The sequence below is a fragment of the Malaya genurostris genome, chromosome 3, assembly GCF_030247185.1.
Source record: "Malaya genurostris strain Urasoe2022 chromosome 3, Malgen_1.1, whole genome shotgun sequence".
NCBI lineage: Eukaryota > Metazoa > Arthropoda > Insecta > Diptera > Culicidae > Malaya > Malaya genurostris.
The window spans coordinates 89,569,938-89,592,400 of NC_080572.1; the positions used below are offsets into that span (position 1 = coordinate 89,569,938).

Consider the following 22,463-nt stretch of genomic DNA (forward strand, 5'->3'; position numbering starts at 1 on the left):
ACGAAAGCTGACAGCCAAACGCATAGCATGCTGCGATCTGAGCCTAAAAAACCATCACAAATACATTCGTACAACACAAATGTATGTTGATAGCTTATTTTCGATACACTCCTTATATGTGTTACTAAGAGTGTTCCTCAGATCCCCAAATGGGCACCAGGGGACCAGTACCAGTTTTTTAAGCCCTTTTGCCAAGGACCAGATGGACTTGGAGTGAGGCGGAACTTGACAAAGTTTTCGGGGTAAGAGTGTAATTTGCATACTACTATGGGTAAAAAATAGTAAGATTTTGTTCCTAATTTCAAAATTCTTTATTTATTCTTCCAAATCTTTTTCGTCCCTCTCTAAGTAATCCCCCTCGGCCCCAATACACTTGTTCCAACGTTTTTTTCCAATCCTCGAGACAGTTGTAAAGTCAATTTGCGGAATAGCCTTCTAGGCGCGTAGCGATTCACATTCGATGTGTTCAATTGAGTCAAAACGGTTTCCCCGGAGTGGTCGTTTCAGTCTACTGAATAGCCAGAAGTCGCACGGAGCTAAATCAGACGAATACGGTGGTTGCGGAACGCTATTGGTTAAATTTTAATGTGGAACACATTTTTGTTTTCTATATAGGGGTGCAAATAAGAAACTCAAGAAAAACTACACGTAGAAATGTGGTCAGGTTTTGAACAGTTACAGCTCAGTCAATTTTGTATCAATTATTAATATTATGTCACCATTTGATTGGAAATATTTCTACGTATTGATTTGAATGTTCATAGCCATGTATTTTCAATTGTATATCATTGAAATGTTGATTAATAGCTAGTAGTGTCCTATTTTGTCTGCAAAAAATCTCCGGCATACCGGATTTCCCTGCCATAGTCGACGATTTTGAAGAGGTAAGCGATATATCAAAGGGAAAGCATCGCTCTGATTGGTCAATCGATGCAAAAGCGAAACTGTTGAAAGCACGCGAATCTATAAATAGAAGCAAAATTATAGCTAACGTTTCAGTCCTACGCGTAGTATGCTAGAGGTAGGTTGTTGCTAGACAACAAGACAAAAAGTGCCATAAAACGATTTGAAGCTTTAACTGGTATGCTCTGATCTTGTGTCATGCAAGATCGGATGAAATTCCATGTTATGTCGTTTTCGCCTGAGAAATTGGCAACTACCCCAGGGGAAATTTTGAGTGCATAAGATTAATTTCTAATTTATATAAGATGAACTCGATTGATGATGAGATAAGGTTTATCGCTTCAACCGAATTCGCAGAAGGATAGTAATGGTAGAGAAACGCTATAAAAATAACTGCTTGCATACAAAACTTGAACACAAGCTTGGCGAAGAGAAGCTTACATATCGACACCCAGTGAAATTTGTCGACCCGCATAAGTCCGATTATCGGACCGATTGAGCACGATATAGGGCCGATCGTATCGCTTCGATCGGTCCCTCATGGGACAATTCTGCACCATTTGCATCAACCGCGTCGACCTGAAAAAGCTTTATGTTTACATTATGTATCGCTATAGAAACAGAGCGAGGGAACATCAAACACGGCATTTTCGAGCCGACGTCTCCCCGATAGGGTGTGAAATTCATTCTTTTGTTTCGATCATAGAGGCTTTGACCTTATGGTCATTCGCCTCTTAGGGCCAGAAAAACTCTGGCCCTATGTTCGGGGTGAAAATCCAACCCCGATATATCACATCCCCTGAGTATCAGACATCCGCTCTCTGCTTTAGTATTTCTTCACTGTTTTGTACTACCGATACACTATGTAAGCTCGAAACGCAATCAAAAGCTTTCTTGCACGATTTACTGGGTATCCGTATCGCAAGCGTGTACAAACATATAATTGCATACATTTGGGCTATTGATGTAATTTCGTCTGCTACAAAACAAATGCAAATCACAACAGTTAGAGTTTATATTCTGAGTTCGCGTGTTCAGTGTTGGTTCCTAATAAAGATCAATCTAAGTAGACTCTCGTGCATTTGCGGATTCAAAAGTGTGACGATTAATTGAAAATATCGATCATTAGAAATTTTGGTTGCCTTGTTCCACATCAATGGCTCGAACAACCCCATGGGGCTGATCCTTGTAGTTTTTGGCGAAAAAATCACGAAGAATCAATGCAGTATGCGACGGTGCATTATCGTGGTGAGAAACTAAGAGTTGTCGGCCTATAATTCCGGCCTCTTTTTACGAATAGATTCGCGCAAATGACGCATAACACTCGAATAGTATCCCTTGTTGACAGTTTGGCCAGTCGGAAGGAATCCGGAGTGCACCACACCTCGATAGTCAAAGAAGACAGTCAACATTACCACGATTTTTTACTTGCTGTGACCGGATCGGAAAGGTTTGAAAGTTCCTTAACGGTTCATAAGATGTCAATTTACTCTTATTCCTGATAATAGTAGTCCTCTTTTTTGAATTAAATTCGCCAGTTCAGAACAAATATGATTTTTAAATATTTATCCCCACTGGATCAAGATGATTCAAATTGGTGACCAATTTCAGGCGTAAGAATGCTCGAAACCACCTAATTACCTATTGTCAATTTCAAGCAGTATGAGTCCAGTCCACTCATTTTTTTTTACATTTATAAGCGAGCGATCGTTCTCGGTATGGACCGACCTTGTCAATACGCGAAGTATAAATTGACTCCCACTCCCATCCATCAAGCGGGGGTACGCGCCCTGTAGCTCATCATCCAAATTATTAGTTAGCCTAGGGAAAATTTAATGGAACTTCTTTGTTGAATAATTTCTCTCACTGTACAAATCGTCGATTGGACTTTTAATACTTCAGAAAGACAGACGTATACTAAAACATTAATGAATATTTTGACGTGGCACTTGGTACAGATGTCATTGACAGTCATATCAACCAAGAAAAAAAAACTATTTCGACGAATAAGATTTTCGCGCGAAATAAATTCAAAAGTCTTGCCCAGTTTTGGCCACAATACCATACACAGTTTGGATTTTTGTTCTGCTGAAATTTGAACGTAACGAGCATTGACAGACATAATGTCAGGAGTGTTTCTGTTAATATAGTCATCCTTGCAGTATACATTTAGGCGTTATTTCATAAAATAGATGGTTCAAATATACAACGAAATGGTATTACGACCGTGTTTATTATCGTATGATACCTACACTGCAATGAAAATCTTATTTATTTTCAGTGGGCTCGTCATATGAATTATATGCATCGTATAATTCATGAAAGTCATATGTAAACTTATAATCTTCATAAAAAATGTACATGAAATTTAAATCAGTGCAACCATAATGAATTGATAAGAATATCATGTATAATTTATATGAAAACTCGATAGAACTTGTTCCATTACATCATGTATATTCATTGAATGTGTCATATGGATTATACACTGATAACATATCATAAAATACATATGAAAACTTATAACCTTTAATGAAGGTACGCTTAAAAACTAAACGATGTCAAATAAGTTTTGAATCGTCATAATTTTATAAGAATATCAAATGTATGTGAGACGTATTCATTATATTTGCTATATGGATCGCATAAAGATACAGATTGTATGTCACAGAAACATAACCTAATGTGCCCTTCCACATAAAACCTTAATAGCTGAGGAAATGAGCAAATTTCACTGGGAACAAATTAACTTAGCTACATAAGGGGTTTGTTTTCACATAAGAATGGTCGCGAAGCATACTACCTATAGTTGTGTGTCCTCGATATTCAACGGTTGCTCCAGGTAAGCTTTCTTGGAATTTCTGCATTATAAAAAAATTTATAGTCACAGGGGCGTCAGTTCTTTTAACGTCCAGCAAGGATATATCTTTACAGATCATAAAATAACAATAAGGTATGTTTTATTTTTTCATTACTGTCTGACTAGTAAGATGATTTGATTTTTTATTTGGTAGTTTCGGGGTTTCACTTTTTAACCGCAAAAATCAGAAGGCGATTACTCACGGAATTGACCAGAAGTATAGCTCGGATCCTGAAAGAACAGTGCGATGATCTGCTATTTGTAATTTTTCTGGTTCATATGATAACAGTAAATCACAAATAGAGTACACAGATAAAAATATTTTGTGAATTTACATCTATTTTCATGCACATATTTAGAGCAGGTAATTAAACATAAAGTTACTTTACAATTCTGTAGGTTTCAATAGAATTTAATCGCAAACTAAGCGTTAATTGAAAGATACAGTTATATTCATTGAAAATTCAACGCAATCCAATTTAGTTTTGCATCGATGAAGGTTTTCAATCAAAATCTCGATTCAACACATGTCTATTACATGTTACTAATGATTTACATGTCGTGTAAATTTCATTATTTCTTGCTGTGTAAGTGTTGAAGTGTTAATCATTTTAAAGCGTTATTACCATGTTTATATAAATTATATTTAAAATTATATTTTAAAATAGGTATAGAATTCGCTCAAACTTTAGAAAAATTTTCCGAGGGCCGAATGTCATATACCAATCGATTCAGCTCGACGAACTGAGCAAATGTCCGTGTGTGTGTGTGTGTGTGTGTGTGTGTGTGTGTGTGTGTGTGTGTGTGTGTGTGTGTGTGTGTGTGTATGTGTGTGTGTGTGTTGTCAACAAAGAGGTCAAGATCTCAGAGATGGCTGGACCGATTTTGATCTAGTCGCAAATGAAAGGTCTTCCCGTCACCCTGAACGCTATTGAATGGTTTTGAGAATGACATAAAACTTTGTATAACTTTTTGAGTTATACAAAGTTTTATGTCAAAATTTTCAGTTTTTTGACAATATCTGTCTCAACTGACCTTGAAAACAGAATATGTTTTTAGACTTAGATTCCGCACGGTAATAGCTATCCAACAAGCCATAGATTGTCAAAATCAAATTTTGGCACGGTTCGTTTTTGGCAATATAATCGTTCGAGTATGACATGTAAACTAGATGATGGCAGCATTTTCAAGTTGAAAGTAATTCCATAATTATTTTGATTTGAACTACTTACAGTAATTAATTATGGAAGAACATCACTCCCATATACCATTCGACTCAGTTCGTCGAGATCAGCAAATGCGTGTGTGACAAATAATTTCACTCAATTTTCTTGGAAATGGCTAAACCGTTTTCTACAAACAAGATTCACATGAAAAGTAGTATACTCCCAAACAAGGTTCTTGAATTACGTTTGGATCCGACTTCTGATTGCGCAACCACAGAATGGTATGTGAAACGAAATTAAAATAATGCAACTCATTTTTCTCGTAGATGGCTGAACCGATCTAAGATTGAAATGAAATCTAAGAACCATCTATGATTTAAATGAGAGGTCTGAAAATCCTATAAAACATCTTACTTTTTAGTCAGATCCTACTTCCGGTTTAGGAGATACAGGGTGATTAGTATAAAAATGTCCATTTCACATAAATTAATCAGGTTTATCGGGTTGGAAGATTTGGAAAGTCGATTACCAAATAAATTTATTTCAGTTTGAGCGGTATTCAGTTTTCGATTCGGAAGGTACACAAAAATTTAATTCGTACACCATTTTCTCAAAGATGTCTACACACTCCTCAGGTGAATTTAACTGATTTCGGCTACACCGATTTTAGAATTCCGGTTCCAGTATCGAATCGTTTCTCAAAGCTCAATCATTTTCTCAAAAAGGCCAAATCGGACTTCATGAGAACTAAAACACTGAATAAAAATGAATGATAAAAAAAGTATCATCTCACTGCTAGGTGGATTAATCACGTTTTTTTTTTGCATAAAACGATATGAAATAAACAGTGACAATAAAGTTTTGATAATAATATAACTATATTTCATTGCAGCTTTTGATTCCTCCACATATAATAAGGTCATTGTTTTGAATAATGTAGTGAATAATGTTGATCTATACATTACTAGTATACGGAACTATAACGACCTCCATTAAACGTTATATATAAATGTTATAAAACAAACCATGAATTCTACATGAACCTATCCTATATAATTTTGAATTGAATACAATATACACTTCATAGATTTTCCCAATGTATGTTGTGTTAATATCTAATAGTTGTTATAAGGGGCTGTCCACAAAAGACGTCACGCTTTTTTTGACGATTTTTGACTCCCCATCCCCCTTTGTCTCAAATTGTCACAGAAGCAATGAACCACCACATTTCAAAAATGCGCTCATTGAAAATATTGGACGTCCCATTCCAAAAACCTCCCCCCTCCCCCTGTCACAAAAGGTCACGTTTTATGAAACAACCTCCTCCCCCTTGCGGCGTGACGTCTTTTATGGACAGTCCCTAAGGCGCTCTAATAAATATGATTAAGTCCGGAAATTCCATTCGCTATACGAAAATCTTATGAAAATAACTTCAAAAATAGTTTTTTGTGTTATACGATTATCATATATTTTTGATATGATATTGATTGACCATGTAACTATCACTGGAAATTCCAATAGTGGAAATATATTAGAATATCATATAATGTGAAAATGAGAATTTAGCTCAGTGTACATTTTACGGATTTTTAGGTTGGCACTAATATTTTAAATGCTATCTTACCTTCAAATAACAAAACAAATTTTTTTCTAAAAATTAATTTGAATCGAAGTCGAAACTTTAGTTTTCCCCATAGGTAATAATTTTTTCAAAAAAGGTATATATTTTTTAATAAAAAGCAAATAAGCAAATCTAGATGTGCATAGAAAAATATTTAACTGATGCCGAATAGCCGAATAGTGTTTAAAATGTTACTTACAATTCAAAGAAAACAGTCATTGTTGAAAAATGCAAGTTTTCTCCGCAATCTCTAGATAAATTCTCGTAAAAATAACATCAATTTATTTAAAAAGCGAACTAAATGATTTTATATTTCCCTTGTAAATATTCAACAAGTGTGGAAAAACTGATTTTGTGTTTTGTAACAGTGACTGTTTTCATACGATTGTAAAGGTAATTTTTGGGACTTTCGTTCTGAAGCTGTATTTAAAATCATTGTTCGCTTTCCAATAGCTCTCGAAATGTTATTCAAACTATATATCTGAAAGTCAACACAGTTTTATGCCGAAACGATCTACTACCACAAATCTCGTATCTTACACTTCATTTATCATTAAATCTCTGCAAGCGCGACTGCAAGTAGATATAATAAGCTATATATACGGATTTTTCTGCTGCTTTCGACAAGATCAATCACCGGATCACAATTTCGAAATTGAGTAGACCTCAATGGACCTTTTCTTAATTGGCTGTGCTCATATTTAACTGATCGCAACATGTCAGTGAAAATAGGAGATTGCACAACGTCTCCATTCACTGTCAGTTCCGGAGTTGCTCAAGGCTGTCATTTTGGACCATTCATATTCCTACTCTATCTAAACGATTTAAACATTTTTCTAAAATTCATGAAGTTATCGTATGCTGATGATTTTAAACTCTTTCACCTTATCAAAACCGTCGAAGACGCCAGATTATTGCAGTCACAACTGGATATTTTTACAAATTGGTGTAGAGTAAACCGAATGACCGTTAATGCTTCAAAACGTTCTCTTATTTCATTCACTCGCAAACATTCTATGATTGAATTCGATTACCCGATCTTACAAACTGTTCTTAGACGAGAATCGTGTATTAAAGACTTGGGAGTTATCTTGGATTCGAAAACGAATTACAAACAGCACATTGAATATACTATCAATAAAGCCTCGAAACGGTTAGGGTTCGTCTTTCGTATGACGAAAGACTTCAAAAACATAGCTGTTGTTTGGTCACCCTAAATCTTCCGAGTTACCAAGATCGCTGCAAGCTCATAGATCTCGATCTACTGTCCGTTCGCAGAAATGTGTTCAAGGCAGTTTTCATTGCTGATCTTCTCCAGTCACGAATTGATTGCTCGGAGCTGTTACACGTTTGCTAGATTTTTATATTCGCGATCGTTGTCTTCGAACTCATCCTCTCCTACGCATTCCTGCCGCCAGAACCAACTATGGCCACAACGAGTCATTTTTCAGTATGTGCCGAGTGTTTAATCGCTGTTCAAGTCAGTTCGACTTTCATCTAACTATCTCTTTAGAAGTTTATCGTTAGTTCTAAGTACTCAGATATGTAGTTATAATGATTAATAATATGAAATGTATCATTTGGATATTCTGTAATCTGTTGGTACAAAAGATGAGGATGTTCTATGCCTACTGGAGACATAGTGATTGATTCATAATAACTTATCTCCAGTGGGCTTTTTCCTGCTCCAGAAATAAATTAATAAACAACAACAAAACATCAAATAGATAAGGATACATTCAGATGTTCTTACACACAAAACATTACTCTAGTGTTTGTCAAACACTGCTGATCCGAATAAAAAAAATTAGAAAAACAATAAGATTTACTGTTACAAAATCATAAAAAACTTTGCAGTGATAATAGAACTATTAAACTATTCAAAGAATCGTGAACTAACATTTTATAGTGGAAGATGTAGTTATTTAAGCATCGTAACAATTGAAATTATGTAATTTTCTCAGTTTGTCTATTGTTCAATATATCACAAATACAATAAATTCAACTGTGAATTATAAAACCAAATTATCAAATCGATGAAATAAAGAAAATGTATTGAAACGCAGAAATCTGATTGTGAATCCATCGTTCCTGCTGTCAAGTCAATGGTTTTTTTTTGCAGTTAGTTTGTTCATGGTCTTATATCAATTCTCTACCGGTCGGTGAATCAAACAGCACAATTAAGTTCTAATTATTGAATATATATTCCTCAGATTCAAGTAAACAATTTAAGTAATACCTGCCATTTACGTTTCCATTAATCTACCGCGCAATTAATCACTTCATTCAGCAGGTTTGCAGTGATATCTGGGATGAAAATTGGAGTTACGAGTTAAGATTAAAATCAATTCCGCAAGTAACGCATATTACGAGCATGATGATTTTCATGGTATTAACAAATTATTTGTCATGATTTTGAATATTTCAATCATAAAATCATGAATAAAAGTCATAATTTCATCGAAGGACAACATGATTGGCGTCATGATGTTTTGTTCATGACAATGATAACGGATTGCATTTCGGGTAGTCTCCGATCGTTCCCTTTTCATAGGATCCTGACTTTTCCGGTCAATTATGATTCTTAGATTACATTTCCAATTTTCATCGTACTTCCATTTCCATTATGAACCGAACCAAAAATATTTCTTTTATTGGTTATCATTTATATTGCAACGCCTGTTTCAATCGTTAATACGTTTCCATTTGGGTTACGGAATACATAACTATAACGAAAACCGAATGTCATGCTTATTGGCAGATAAATTTTCAGGGAACAGATGTCGACAAGCAGCCTGCATTCGCCCTTTCGACCATAAAAGTAATCACCTTGACGAAATTTCACTACAAATATGACAGATTCGCAGATTTGAGAGCATGCGCGCTGTGCAGATTTGCGGTTACCTTTCGATGATGAAAATCGACAAAAGCAATGTTCGAAGTCCTCGTCCTTCATACCGTTATGTGAAATCCAATGTTCTGTTGTGATCTGTTCTACCTCACGCATTACAGTAGTAGTTGTGTTCAGTTCCCACAGCAGCAGCAGTTCTCGGATCGATTACATATTCCTCTCTGCTAGATAAGCATGTTTACTTTACGCTACCGTTGTGAATGATGTTTTTCAGGAGAGAAAAAAACAGACATCTCGCCTCGCTCACCAATTCCGCATGAAGACAACAGCCAAAGAGGAGCCATCCGCAATGCCGGCTTGAAAAGGAGCGGAGGCTTGGCACCATGTTTCTCCTATACGAATAGTTTCCGCGCAATAACAGTTCACCGCCGGATGGCAATGATAATGAAATTTTACATTGGTGATGGCCTTGATGGTTTTGAATTTACCACGATGGCAATGGTCGTCGATTTAAGCATTCTTAAGCATGCCGTTAGTTGTTACGAATTGTAGCCAGTTTAGTAAGAAAAGTATGATTGTAGGAAGCGGTAAAGGGAGCGACATATATTGAAAATGAACAAATATTCTAATGTAACAAATATTCAAGTACAATAAATATTTCAAGTACAGTAAATTCACAAATATCCAAATGCAATAATTCAATGATTCGTGACGATTAAAAAAACAGATAGCTATGACGTACATTCCTCGACTAAGTTCTAGTTCTTTGGCTTTCAAATACGCACCTATTTTTCCCTCTAAGAAACTGAAGTAGCAAACTCTTCGCATCAGATTCCCCTCTTTAAACAGACTTTGCAGATTCTTCTGTTTCAACAGACTTTGCAGTCGATGTTTAGCGAACAAACACAATCGCACGTTAGTGATTACTATAGTAGCAAATTCGAATCATAATACTCCTAGGTCCTATATACAAACGGATCGCTATTATTTTGTTCTCCAAATGACCAAGCTAGCATGGCCCATTCTTCTAATCAGTCTTGCCAATTGAATGTAACCGACAATGTTCGGAACATGAACTTAGCGAAGCAATTATCTAGGGTAAGGGCTCCCTATTTCATATCAGCTCCAATTTCCATCTCATTCCTTCACCTCATAACTTTGAACATTAATCATATCTTTAAACGTACCTGAACAAAACTGTGGAACGTTTTAAAACATTTATTCTAGGTTTTGCCACACTTTTCAATTGAAAAAATGGTTAAAAAACCTTCAACGATCGCTTTTTTCATTTAAAATAAACTAATTTTTCAATTTAGGAACCACTTTCGTCTGAAGTTTTACAATTCATCATGTTTCTGAATGTTTACTAATCGATTCGTCTCAAAACATGATCACTATTTCACATAATTACACTACTATTCAATGTTGGATGACTTTATAGTTAGTAATGTTCACTTTCCACTTGTTTATTCAACGATTAAGAACTTCTGAAATTACCTGATAAGCAATAAAAGCAATGAAAATTATGAGATAAAAATTTGCACTTAATTCACTTGATTGCGCTTTGTTTTCATCTCATTTCGTATCGCAAGGTTGCCAAGTTTTCTCATAATGTTAAATAAAAAAAATATTATTTCTTCTTTAAATTATCATCAACAAGTATTTTTTGGTATCCGTGACATTAGTTTAATTATATCATTGATATTTATATATAAATGAAACGACCTGTCAATTCAATGTAAAGCTAATGGAATGTTTTGAATTGTTGCCAAAATTACGGATGAGATGTCGTCACTCTGGTTATAGGCACTCTACTGTTCACTAATAAAATGAATCAAATTCAAATTCAAATCAAATTCAAATTGTTTTCAAATTTTAATATAAATGTTCATCAGTGTTCATCATCAAACATTTGCACAAAAGATTTCCATTTTAACATGTGATTTGTCCGTTGATTAATAAACTTTTAAAGAAGTACTGTAATCGAATACTAATAGATACTCAGAAAGAAAAGTCTAACGTTTTACTTCTCACTTTTAATGAACCTATACAAATCTGTATTGAATTTATAAAATCTGTAATCTGATTTAACGAACGCGAACGCAAAAATCTATACAATACAGATAAATCTGTATGAATGGCATCTCTTGTTCTACATTTTGTTTTTAGAAGGGCGGGATGCAGTGAATAATTTGTTGTTAATCAGTTGCTGAGGTTTGGAACTTGTACTAAAATTTCCGAATATTTCAATGGGTGCAATTCTTTATTTGGTTTTTTTTAAGTTCTCCAAATTAACTGCAGAGTAAAATTTTAAATTTGAAACGAAAGATAATAAAAACGATCCAAAAAATTTTAAACGTCGAAATGATTCCAAACTGTTTTTTTTTAAATATCGTGTGTTGTGTCATAGTTGGCATTAGGCCCTTTTTAAGGAAAATTCTGACATTTTGAACCTGAGAGTGTAATAGTGCAATATTTTGGTTTTGATTGCTGTCGCCATTGCTAATTTATGGGATGAATAAAGGACCAACGATAAAATGAATACAAAACCTTTGTGATGAAATTAGGAGCACAGTAGTGAACATATCAGAAGTGTTTTAGCAGATTTTTTTATTATTATTCTAATTTCCAAGGAATGTGGATCAATTCCCAATGTGGAGCAAGGCGAATTAAGCAGAAATATGAAAAAATCGTAGTGATTTTGATGGCTAAATCAGGTTTTTAAGGTAACGTCCTTACAAATGAGATGAAATAGGGAGCCCTTACCCTACAATAATAGCGCAAAGATATTCATTCACCCTGTTTCAAATCAGTCGCGAAAGTTTTTGATTGTTTGTTTTTGCAAGTGCTTCGCTAAGTGTATATGAAGTTAGCGAATCGGGAAATAGAGATAAATTTGTTGCTACTAAGTTGTTAATAAGTTGCACATTTTTTAACTTTGTCAATAATTTTGTTTCGCTAAGTTTAAATGAAGTTTACGTATCACTTCTTCCGAACAAGCTTCAAACGAATCTGGATACAGTGAATAATTTGTTGCTTATTAGTTTTTTATTAGTGATTGTGATTTAGAATTTGTTTTTAAATTTTTATATTATATTTCATGGGACCATCGCTAGATTCTTATAAATCAAACTTTACATCCACCCTTAAAAACAAGCTTCAATCAAATCGGGATGCAGTAAACAATGTGTTGTTAATCAGTTGCTGAGGTTTGGAACTTGTAGTAAGATTTCTTGATATTTCAATGGGTGCCATGGGTAGCGGGGCGTCCTAAACTTACTATCAAAAAGTATTCTCTGTCTCTCGTTTTAGGAGAGAAGATTCGTGAACGTTATAAAAAACCCGTAAAAATAAAAAAAAAATACAGCAGATTAGAAACCTCAGCAACTAAGTGGCAAGAAAATTATTCTCTGCATCCCGATTTGTTTGGAATTCATTCTAGGAGGGATCCTTAGTAAACTTCATATGAAACCGGACAATAAAAAGTAGAGGTGTCATAACATAGACTATGTTCATTTTTCATTGCCAGACTCTCATATCAATTTAACAAAACAGAAAAACCCTCCTCACTAGTTGGAAATGGATTATTCGCTTCGTCCCGATTCGTTCAAAACTTGTTCCAGGAGTGATGCTTCGTTTACCTCATATGGACTTAGCGAAGCACTCGTGAAAATAAAAACAAATCGAGCTACAAAGTTGAAACCATCCTAATTAATTAGCAAACTAATTACAACAAAATTCTTCAACGGGTTTTGATAGGTTTTCAAGCTTATTGAGGAGTGATGCTCCGGTAACTTCAAGTGAACTTAGCGGAGCACTCGTAAAAATAAAAGAAATTAAGCAACAAATTCGAAACTTTCGTAACTTATTAGAAACAAAATATTCTTCGTATTTCGATATGTTTTCAAACTTATTAAGCAGTGATGCTTCGTTAACTTTATATGAGCTTAGTGAAACACTCGTAAGCAAGGTAGTGAGCTAGCGAGACCTATAAACAGTTTTTAGCACAGTTCAGCAGAGTTGTTGCGTTCTTGGCATCGTCACTTCCACAGTAACAATTTTTGTTACGCTAGCTTATTTATGACTAGTTTGCAACCAGACATTTGAGTGATTGTTACTAACATCTAACCACTTGCGTGACTCAAAAAGCGCAGTTTCTATTAGTTGCTAATTTGGCTAAAAATAAGTTATCGTTACGTGGTAATGCCATACTGAAATAACTTATCTTCCCATAGCTTGAAAATAACAATCCAAGTACAGTCGGTGTTGAACAGTCGTTCGCACCGCACGCGTATAGCTCTTGGCTCCTGGAATTTTTTTTCTGGCTACCTAGAGTTTCATTGATTCAAGGCTTCAGTCTTTTTCAAGGCTACCTGAATCACTAACTAAGTGACTAAGTGATACAAAGAGTGATATTAGAGTGACTAAGTGATACAAAGAGTGATATTAGAGTGACTAAGAAATTAATCAGCCTTTTTTAAGGCTAGCTAGGAGTCTAATCGAAGACTAATTTAGCCTAGTTAATTTAATTTAAAATTTCATTAATTTCAAAAATGCCTGCGTCCAACCGGAAAGGCAACAAGCCTAAGGCTAAAAATAATTCAATACGGAATAAATCACAATCCGTTATTCAACATTTTTCTAATAACATTCATGATCTTATAGAATCTGAATGTAAAAATAAAAGACAACGGACGGATTTCCCTTCCGTTGATCCTATGCCGTCTAACAATATTTACGAGATTCTTCCTGAATCCGATTGTAGCGACATAGAAGAAAATTCTTCAAAAATTCCCAAAATGGACGCTTGTCGTTCTGGGAAGAAACATCAATCTATGCCACCAGTGACGGTGATGATTTCCGACTTCAAAGCATTCCGTACTGAGCTTTCTACTTTTCTCCCGGAAGTAAAAGTCTCATTTCAAATCGGACGAAGAGGAGAATGTCGAGTCTTGGTGGATGGATTGGAAGATTACGAAAGTCTTATTCGATATTTGTCCGAAAAACTTCATAAATTTTATTCATATGATATAAAATCAGACAGACCTTTCAAGGCTGTCTTGAAAGGATTATCAAATGATCAAAGTATTGATGAAATTAAAAATGAACTAAAAGAATTGCTTGGTTTTGCCCCTTCCCAAGTAATACTTATGAAAAAAAGAGCGAATGGTACTTCTAAACCACGCTCTGGAATTTCCCATGAACTTTACCTAATACACTTCAATCGAAGTGATGTAAACAATTTGAAAACTTTAGAAAAAGTACGTTTCATTTCCCACATTAAAATTCATTGGGAACATTATAAACGGCATAATCGTATTGCAAACTTAACGCAATGTCGTCGTTGCCAAGGCTTCGGTCATGGAACCAAAAATTGTCATATGGATATACGGTGTTTGAATTGTGGTAAATCGCATTCGAAAGACGCTTGTCCAATGAATGAAACCACTGATAAATTTTCATGTTCAAATTGCAATGGAAATCATAAATCCAATTATTTGAAATGTCCTGTCAGGGAAAAAATTTTAAACGCTCGTTCGCTTAGACAACAAGTCAAATCAACGACCTTAAATTTACAGAACATACCTGAAAATTCTTCTAAGGCACCTGCCAATTCGTCTTCTAACGAAAACAATTTATTGACAGGTAGATCGACCTCGTCATCATCTTCTTCTAATGTCAGTTATGCTGGTATATTAGGTAGAAATCTATCTCCTATTTCTTCTAATGTAAATAATCAAAACACAGGACCGCCTTGCAGTTCTTCTTCTAACGAAAACAATTTATTAATAGGTAGACCGACCAAATCATCTTCTTCTAATGGCAGTCTACCTACAAATATTCCTTCAATGCCATTCGCTTCTTTAAATGAAGTCGATTTAGGCGATATAACTGAAAATAAAATGATCTACCTACAAGATCAACTTTTTCAAATGATCATCCAAATGAATTCGACTTCATCACTTTTTGAAGCATTTCAAATCGGATGGAAATTTGCAAATAATATTATAATGAATTTAAAATTTAACAGTGATGTTAAATAATTATTTGAATATTTTAAATTGGAATGCTCGATCTTTGAAATCGAGTGAAGATGAATTTTATAATTTTCTCAAAGTTCACAAAATTCATATTGCCATTGTGACAGAAACTTTTCTTAAACCAAATGTAAAATTGAAAAGTAATCCACATTATGTGGTTCATCGATTTGACAGGTTTACTGGAACTGGTGGTGGAGTTGCCATTTTTGTCCAACGGCAAATTAAACATCGAATTTTACCTTCTTTCAATACTAAAGTTATTGAAAGCTTGGGAATCGAAGTTGAAACCATTCATGGAATTTATTTCATCGCTGGAGCATATTTGCCATTCCAATGCACCGGCGAACAATTAAATTTCTTTAAAGGCGATTTGCAAAAACTTACAAGATATCGATCGAAATTTTTCGTAATAGGGGACTTAAATGCTAAGCATGTCCAGTGGAATTGTAGGCAAAATAACAGTAATGGTAAAATACTTCATAATCAACTCTCAGCTGGTTACTTTACAGTTCTTCATCCCAGTAATCCTACTTGTTTCTCTTCCGTGAAAAACCCGTCTACAATTGATCTGGTTCTAACAGATCAAAGTCACATTTGTAGTGAACCGATTACTCATGCTGATTTTGACTCAGATCATCTTCCTGTAACATTCAGACTTTCCAACGAAGCTATAATTAATCCAATTAGTTCTATTTTCAACTATCATAGAGCAAATTGGTTGGATTACAGATCTCACATTGAAAATCATGTGGATCATGAAACTATTTTAGAAAATTCTGCGGATATCGACACAGCAATTGATAATTTGAATCATTATATTATCGAAGCTAGAAATCTTTCAGTTCCCAAAGCTCAAACTAAATTAAATTCTCCTATCATCGATGACAATCTTCAACTGCTCATTCGGTTGAAGAATGTTCGTCGACGACAATATCAACGTTCTCGTGATCCTGCTATGAAAAACATAGTTAAGGATTTACAAAAAGAAATTAAACATAGATTTACTCTTTTGCGAAATGAAAATTTCGCTAAAGAAGTTGAACAAATTAAACCATATTCTAAACCTTTCTGGAAACTTTCTAAGGTTCTTAAGAAACCTCAGAAACCTATTCCTGCTCTCAAGGAAGGAAATCAAATACTTCTTACAAATGGCGAAAAAGCTCAAAAACTTGCTCAGCAGTTCGAGAGTGTCCACAATTTTAATTTGAACGTTGTGAGTCCTATTGAAAATGAAGTCTCACTGAAATATGATCATATTTCAACCCAAGTGTTATCACACGATGACATTATTGAGACGAATTTTGATGAAATTAAATCAATTATTAGAAAACTTAAAAACATGAAGGCTCCTGGTAATGATGGAATTTTTAATATTCTTATTAAAAATCTTCCCGATGTTGCCTTGAGACTCCTGGTTAAAATTTTCAACAAGTGTTTTTCATTAGCTTACTTCCCAAAAAGATGGAAAAACGCTAAAGTAATTCCTATCCTAAAACCTGATAAAAACCCAGCAGAAACATCAAGTTATCGCCCAATTAGCTTACTTTCTTCTATCAGTAAACTTTTTGAAAAAATTATCTTGTTAAGAATGATGACTCATATAAATGAGAATTCAATTTTTTTACCAGAGCAGTTTGGATTTCGTCATGAACATTCAACTACTCATCAACTTGTCAGAGTAACGAACATGATAAAATCAAATAAATCTTCTGGGTTATCCACTGGAGTTGCTCTTCTAGACATAGAAAAAGCATTCGACAGTGTTTGGCACAAAGGTTTAATAGCAAAAATGTCTGATTTCCAGTTTCCTATTTATTTGATCAAAATGATTCAAAATTATTTAACTGATCGTACTCTTCAGGTTAGCTATCAGAATTGTAAATCTGAATTGCTACCCGTACGAGCCGGTGTTCCGCAGGGTTCGAGTGTAGCTCCAATCTTGTATAATATTTTCACTTCTGATCTTCCAAATCTACCCGTTGGTTGTCAGAAATCGCTATTCTGTGACGACACAAGTCTGTTAGCCACAGGTAGAAATCTAAGAGTGATCTGCAGTCGCCTACAAAGAAGTTTAAATATTTTCAGTGATTATCTGTCAAAATGGAAAATTAAACCAAATGCAGCAAAAACGCAATTAATTATCTTTCCTCACAAGCCAAGAGCTTCTTTTCTTAAACCAAACAATAATCACATTCTCAAATTGAATGGCTTGGAATTGACATGGTCTGATCAAGCTAAATACTTAGGTTTAACGTATGACAAAAAACTCACTTTCAAGGATCACATTGAAGGAATCCAGGCAAAGTGTAATAAATATATTAAATGTTTATATCCTCTTATAAACAGAAATTCTAAGCTCTGTCTAAAAAACAAATTGTTAATTTATAAACAAATTTTCAGACCAGCCATGCTTTATGCGGTACCAATTTGGTCAAGCTGTTGTTCCACCAGGAAGAAAACGCTTCAAAGGATTCAGAATAAAATTCTGAAAATGATTCTGAAGCGTCCTCCCTGGTTTAGTACAAATGAGTTACACAGACTCACAAATATAGAACCATTAGATGTAATGTCACATAATATTATAAGCAAATTCCGACAAAAATCGATGCAATCTTCAATTGAATCGATTCGCTCTCTGTATTAGTTAGTAAGTTAGTATATAAGTTCCTTTTCCCCATTACACAATACAAGTAGGTTTAGAATTTTCCCTACACAAAAATCTCAGAATTGCGGAAGCAAATGATGTCTTCATGGTAATAACCAAATCATATATATATATATATATATATATATATATATATATATATATATATATATATATATATATATATATATATATATATATATATATATATATATATATATATATATATATATATATATATATATATATATATATATATATATATATATATATAACAGGGCTGAAAAGTCACCACTTGTGGCTGAACACCCAATTTAAATCTTAATAATTTAATTTTAACTCATATTCCAATAAATAGTTATTAAAAAAAAAAAAAAAAAAAAAAAACTATCCAAGTAAACTAGTTGAACTAGTTTAGTGATAGTTGAGCATTTTTAATTCCATTGCAGTAATATTTTTTTTTAATTTCGTAGCATAATATCTTTTATTTAAATCTAAGTTTGTGGAAACTTCCTCAACCGTTCCCGAAGAAAGTTCCATTTATATGTTACTAATCACTTCTTCCGGTACTCCCGGTATTGCAAAAATGAGTTTGTTTGGTCATTAACCTACAAGACTGTTGATTAGAAGATTTGGTAAACGAGTTTTGGAGAATCCGCATCTATTTGCAAAACTTTCGTCTCTTAACGGATGGGATCCACTGGTTTTCATTAGAAAAAAATGTGAAAATGGGTCACCTGCCACAAAAGGTAGTGCACAGATTTGTACTTTCTTTTTTATTTTGCACCAATCACGCAGTTCACGCTGTAATTCCGGAACCGGTAGTCGAATCGGGATAAAATTCAGGAATTTTCTATAGGACCGCGAGTTCGTTGATATCAGATCATCTCTATCTAAGAGAAGGGAGCACACACAGGCAAAGACGAAATGATTCGAATTGTATATGACACTTCGTTCAAAGTTGGTTTCCCCAGTGATTGTAAAGCCTTTCTTTATGAAAAGGGAAAAAAGAACTGGTGCCCCATAAAAGGAATCTCACATTCCACTGAGAGCTTGCTTGCTTTGTACGAAAAATTATTTCATTTTATACATCCCATCATTTTTTCTAGTTGGTTGGTAATGATCTACGTAACTCAATTAGGTAATACACGAAACTCGTTTATATCTCTGTGCCTGACATGTAGCAGATGTTTCCCTTTTATTTATGGTGTATTCGATGCTTGTCCTGTCTGAATTGGGTAATAGGGTGAATTCAATCAAATTTGAATCCATACTGATAGTACAACGTATTCAATCTTTCAGTTGAAAACAAATATTAATGTATAAACTAACAAGCATTAATTTCAAGTGTCAGGCCAGTTGAATAAAGGGTGTTTTTTTGCTGGTATCTTTTTGGCAACACTGTTTTTGATAGATCTCGCGTGAATCGTGCCTTTTGTCATTGTCAAACTTGTTGGAGGAAGATTCACTTTTTTATCGTAAAATTGTGTTCAGTGACGAAGCTCATTTCTGGTTGAATGGATGCTTCAACAAGCAAAATTGCCCCAGCCAGAAGCATTGCAAGAGCTACCAATGCATTCCGAAAAAGTCACTGTTTGGTGTGGACTATGGGCCGGTGGCTTCAAATATTATAAATGTTTTGCTAAAAATAGATTCCCATCCCTAATGTTTCATATTTTCGGTTAGTCTTTCATCCTTGAAATAGTGATCATTTTTGTTTTGTTTCGGTATATACTTGTTTTAGTCTATTTGATTTCCTACAACCTCTTAGACACCATCACTTTTGAACCGAGACCCGGAGGTCTGAATGTCATATACCATTCGACTCAGCTCAACGAACTGAGCAAATGTCTATGTGTGTGATAAAAATTGTCACTCACTTTTCTCAGAGATGACTGAATCGATTTTCACCATCTTAGATTCTACTTAAAGGTCTTAAGATACCATACAATATTGAAATTTGCATTCTGATTAAAACCCTGGTGAATTTCTCTAGTTTGCCGGCCACGAGACTCTTTAGAACCAAATAAACCATTGATAGACCCACAAATGATTTGCAGAGTTTTACCCAGGTCCGACAAGCAGTACGTTTTTTTTCTCCAAAATTGAAATCGTAGCAAAGAATCGTAAAAAAAATGGTAGGTCATATTAGTGTATGGTTGAATGAACCGAATGCAGTACCGACAATATTAAGCAGACGAGGTTTTCACTAACGTAAATTCAAATAGAGTAGTATTATGCAATAGAAATCATCACAACTCTTTTTGAAATTTTAGTATTTCGGGGAATTTATGCTGTTATAAGAGAAAATAAATAATAATATAAGAAAGGTAGCATTTCACCTCTAAGTGGATTAATTCAGGGTTTTTCGTGTGCTTTTTTGCCAAGCCAGTTTTGTGTGCCATAGTTTATTGAGAAATGAAAGGCCGTAGACCTTTTTTTTTTGATTCACAGACTTTCGCAACCCTGCCTGAAGATAATAGAATTTTTTACCTGGTATCTCTGGACACTATTTTTGTTCAAGGGACGATTTATTTTATTTTTTTCATTTTAAATTGAATGCAGATTATCTTATTCACTCAACAATCGCCGAAAGATTTTTCAAATGTAACTATAACAATCTGTATTCAATTGTTTTTTTTTAATTGAAGGCTGCCTTAATATTGCGAATTGCTTATGTTTACAGCTTTTTCAAAATTGGATACAAAAGCATCTCGAATGAAAAATAACTGTAATAAAGTTTGCTTTTTGAGTGACCCTGGACAGTATTCGATTGGCAAGTTTCTGCTAGGATAAAAAAGAGATTCCTAAACCGCACAAAACAATTGCGTAATCAGTACAAGACTGCGTATTACTGAAAAAAAAACTCAAAAACTACCGAGCAGCTTCCAAACTTGTGCTATAAACATCTTTCCTTATTATATTTACTTCTCCTTGCACATTGTTAGACTGTAACGCAAACACGAAGGCCCGACCGACCCCTGCTCAGTGCGTTGTGCTATAGTTCACTAATACATGCAACCAAACAGATGGTTTTGATTGATCATCATCAGTTTGACCTTCTACAAAAAAAAATCAACGATTTGTTCTCTATTCGCAGTATTCCCAGGCTCAGAGTCCGCACAAAGGAGTTTTTTTTGTTTTTTTAAAAGGACATGAGAGGGCACCTACCTGAAAATCACTGATGTCACTTGTCACAGCGTTGGTGCCATGGGGAATCGAACTTGCAGGGCGTTAAATGTCTCTTCTCGAAATATATATTGCTGATTTTTCACACTCCACTGTTTTATATTTTACACATTATTTCGTTTACACTTTCTTTCAACACACAAACGACGGGATTTAATAACTCAAATAACAAATAAAATCATAAATTTGAATCATAACTGCTTCTGCTCTGCGTCTACATAGTAACAAGTGCTTTGAATTTCTTTTTCAAAAATAAACTTTTTCTTCGAAATTGATCGGAAACGGCACTAATGCAATAGTCATATAACAACTTTGTCAACACTATTCTTCTTCCAGCGAAACACGAGAATCACTCTATTTAATTGCTACTAGTTTATTCACTGCTTGCACCTTATATTTTCCGTAATACTGCTCTTCATATAGCAATCAATACCGAATATGCTCACGTATTTCCCTGGGTGTATCAACCAAGGGGTTAACAAAAGCCACCTATTTTCCTCAAACTGGCTGCGCACTCTTGCCGTCACACTACTCCACCACACTGTCGTACACTCTTGATGTGGCACGTATAATGCGTACGTCAACCAACACCAACACTCCGCCACTGCCTCCTTGCCAATATATGGGAAGGTGGAAGTGAAAAAACTGAGCCCACTTCAAACAATGGCTGACTTGACTGAGACTTCCACTATGAGCAGAAGAAAAGTGCAACTTTTTAGCTGAAATTTAAAGGTCTTCTAGAGCACCTACGGCGCTCTAACCAGGACCTTTACAATGCGAACTACACGGTCTTGCGAATGAGCTTACTTTGGAACCGATCGGACGGTATGAGAAATTCAAATAATCAAATAACACGGGATCTATTTGAATAAACGACTTTTCATTCGTACTTCTAGAAAAAGACTGAACCAGTTCGATTTTGGACAGTCGCAGTCACTTCTTGCACAGCTGAAATGAATGGGAGCAATGTTGCGGCATGTGTATGGGTTTGGATTTCGTGAGGATGTATGGTAGAGCACCAATTGCTTATGCGCCAGCCAAATAAAGTATATATTTATACCTGTATGCGTATAAACATTTATTTTCAATGTAGTGAAGGATATTGCATTTTAATTATATACAAAAAACGCAGCCATCGGAGTAGTGCTGCCAGAACTTTCTATTAAAAAACTTTGAATTATTCAAATT

General features: G+C 34.6%; 1 protein-coding gene across 1 annotated transcript in view; it reads right to left on the bottom strand.

Moving 5' to 3' along the window:
* Positions 1 to 22,182, bottom strand: part of LOC131436024 (uncharacterized) — a 156,253-nt gene extending 134,071 nt beyond the window's left edge. The window contains exon 1 of the mRNA XM_058604445.1: positions 21,258 to 22,182. The gene's annotated coding sequence lies outside the window, so the exon portion shown is untranslated. The remainder of the gene's footprint in view (positions 1 to 21,257) is intronic.
* Between the last annotated feature and the right edge of the window lie 281 nt (positions 22,183 to 22,463).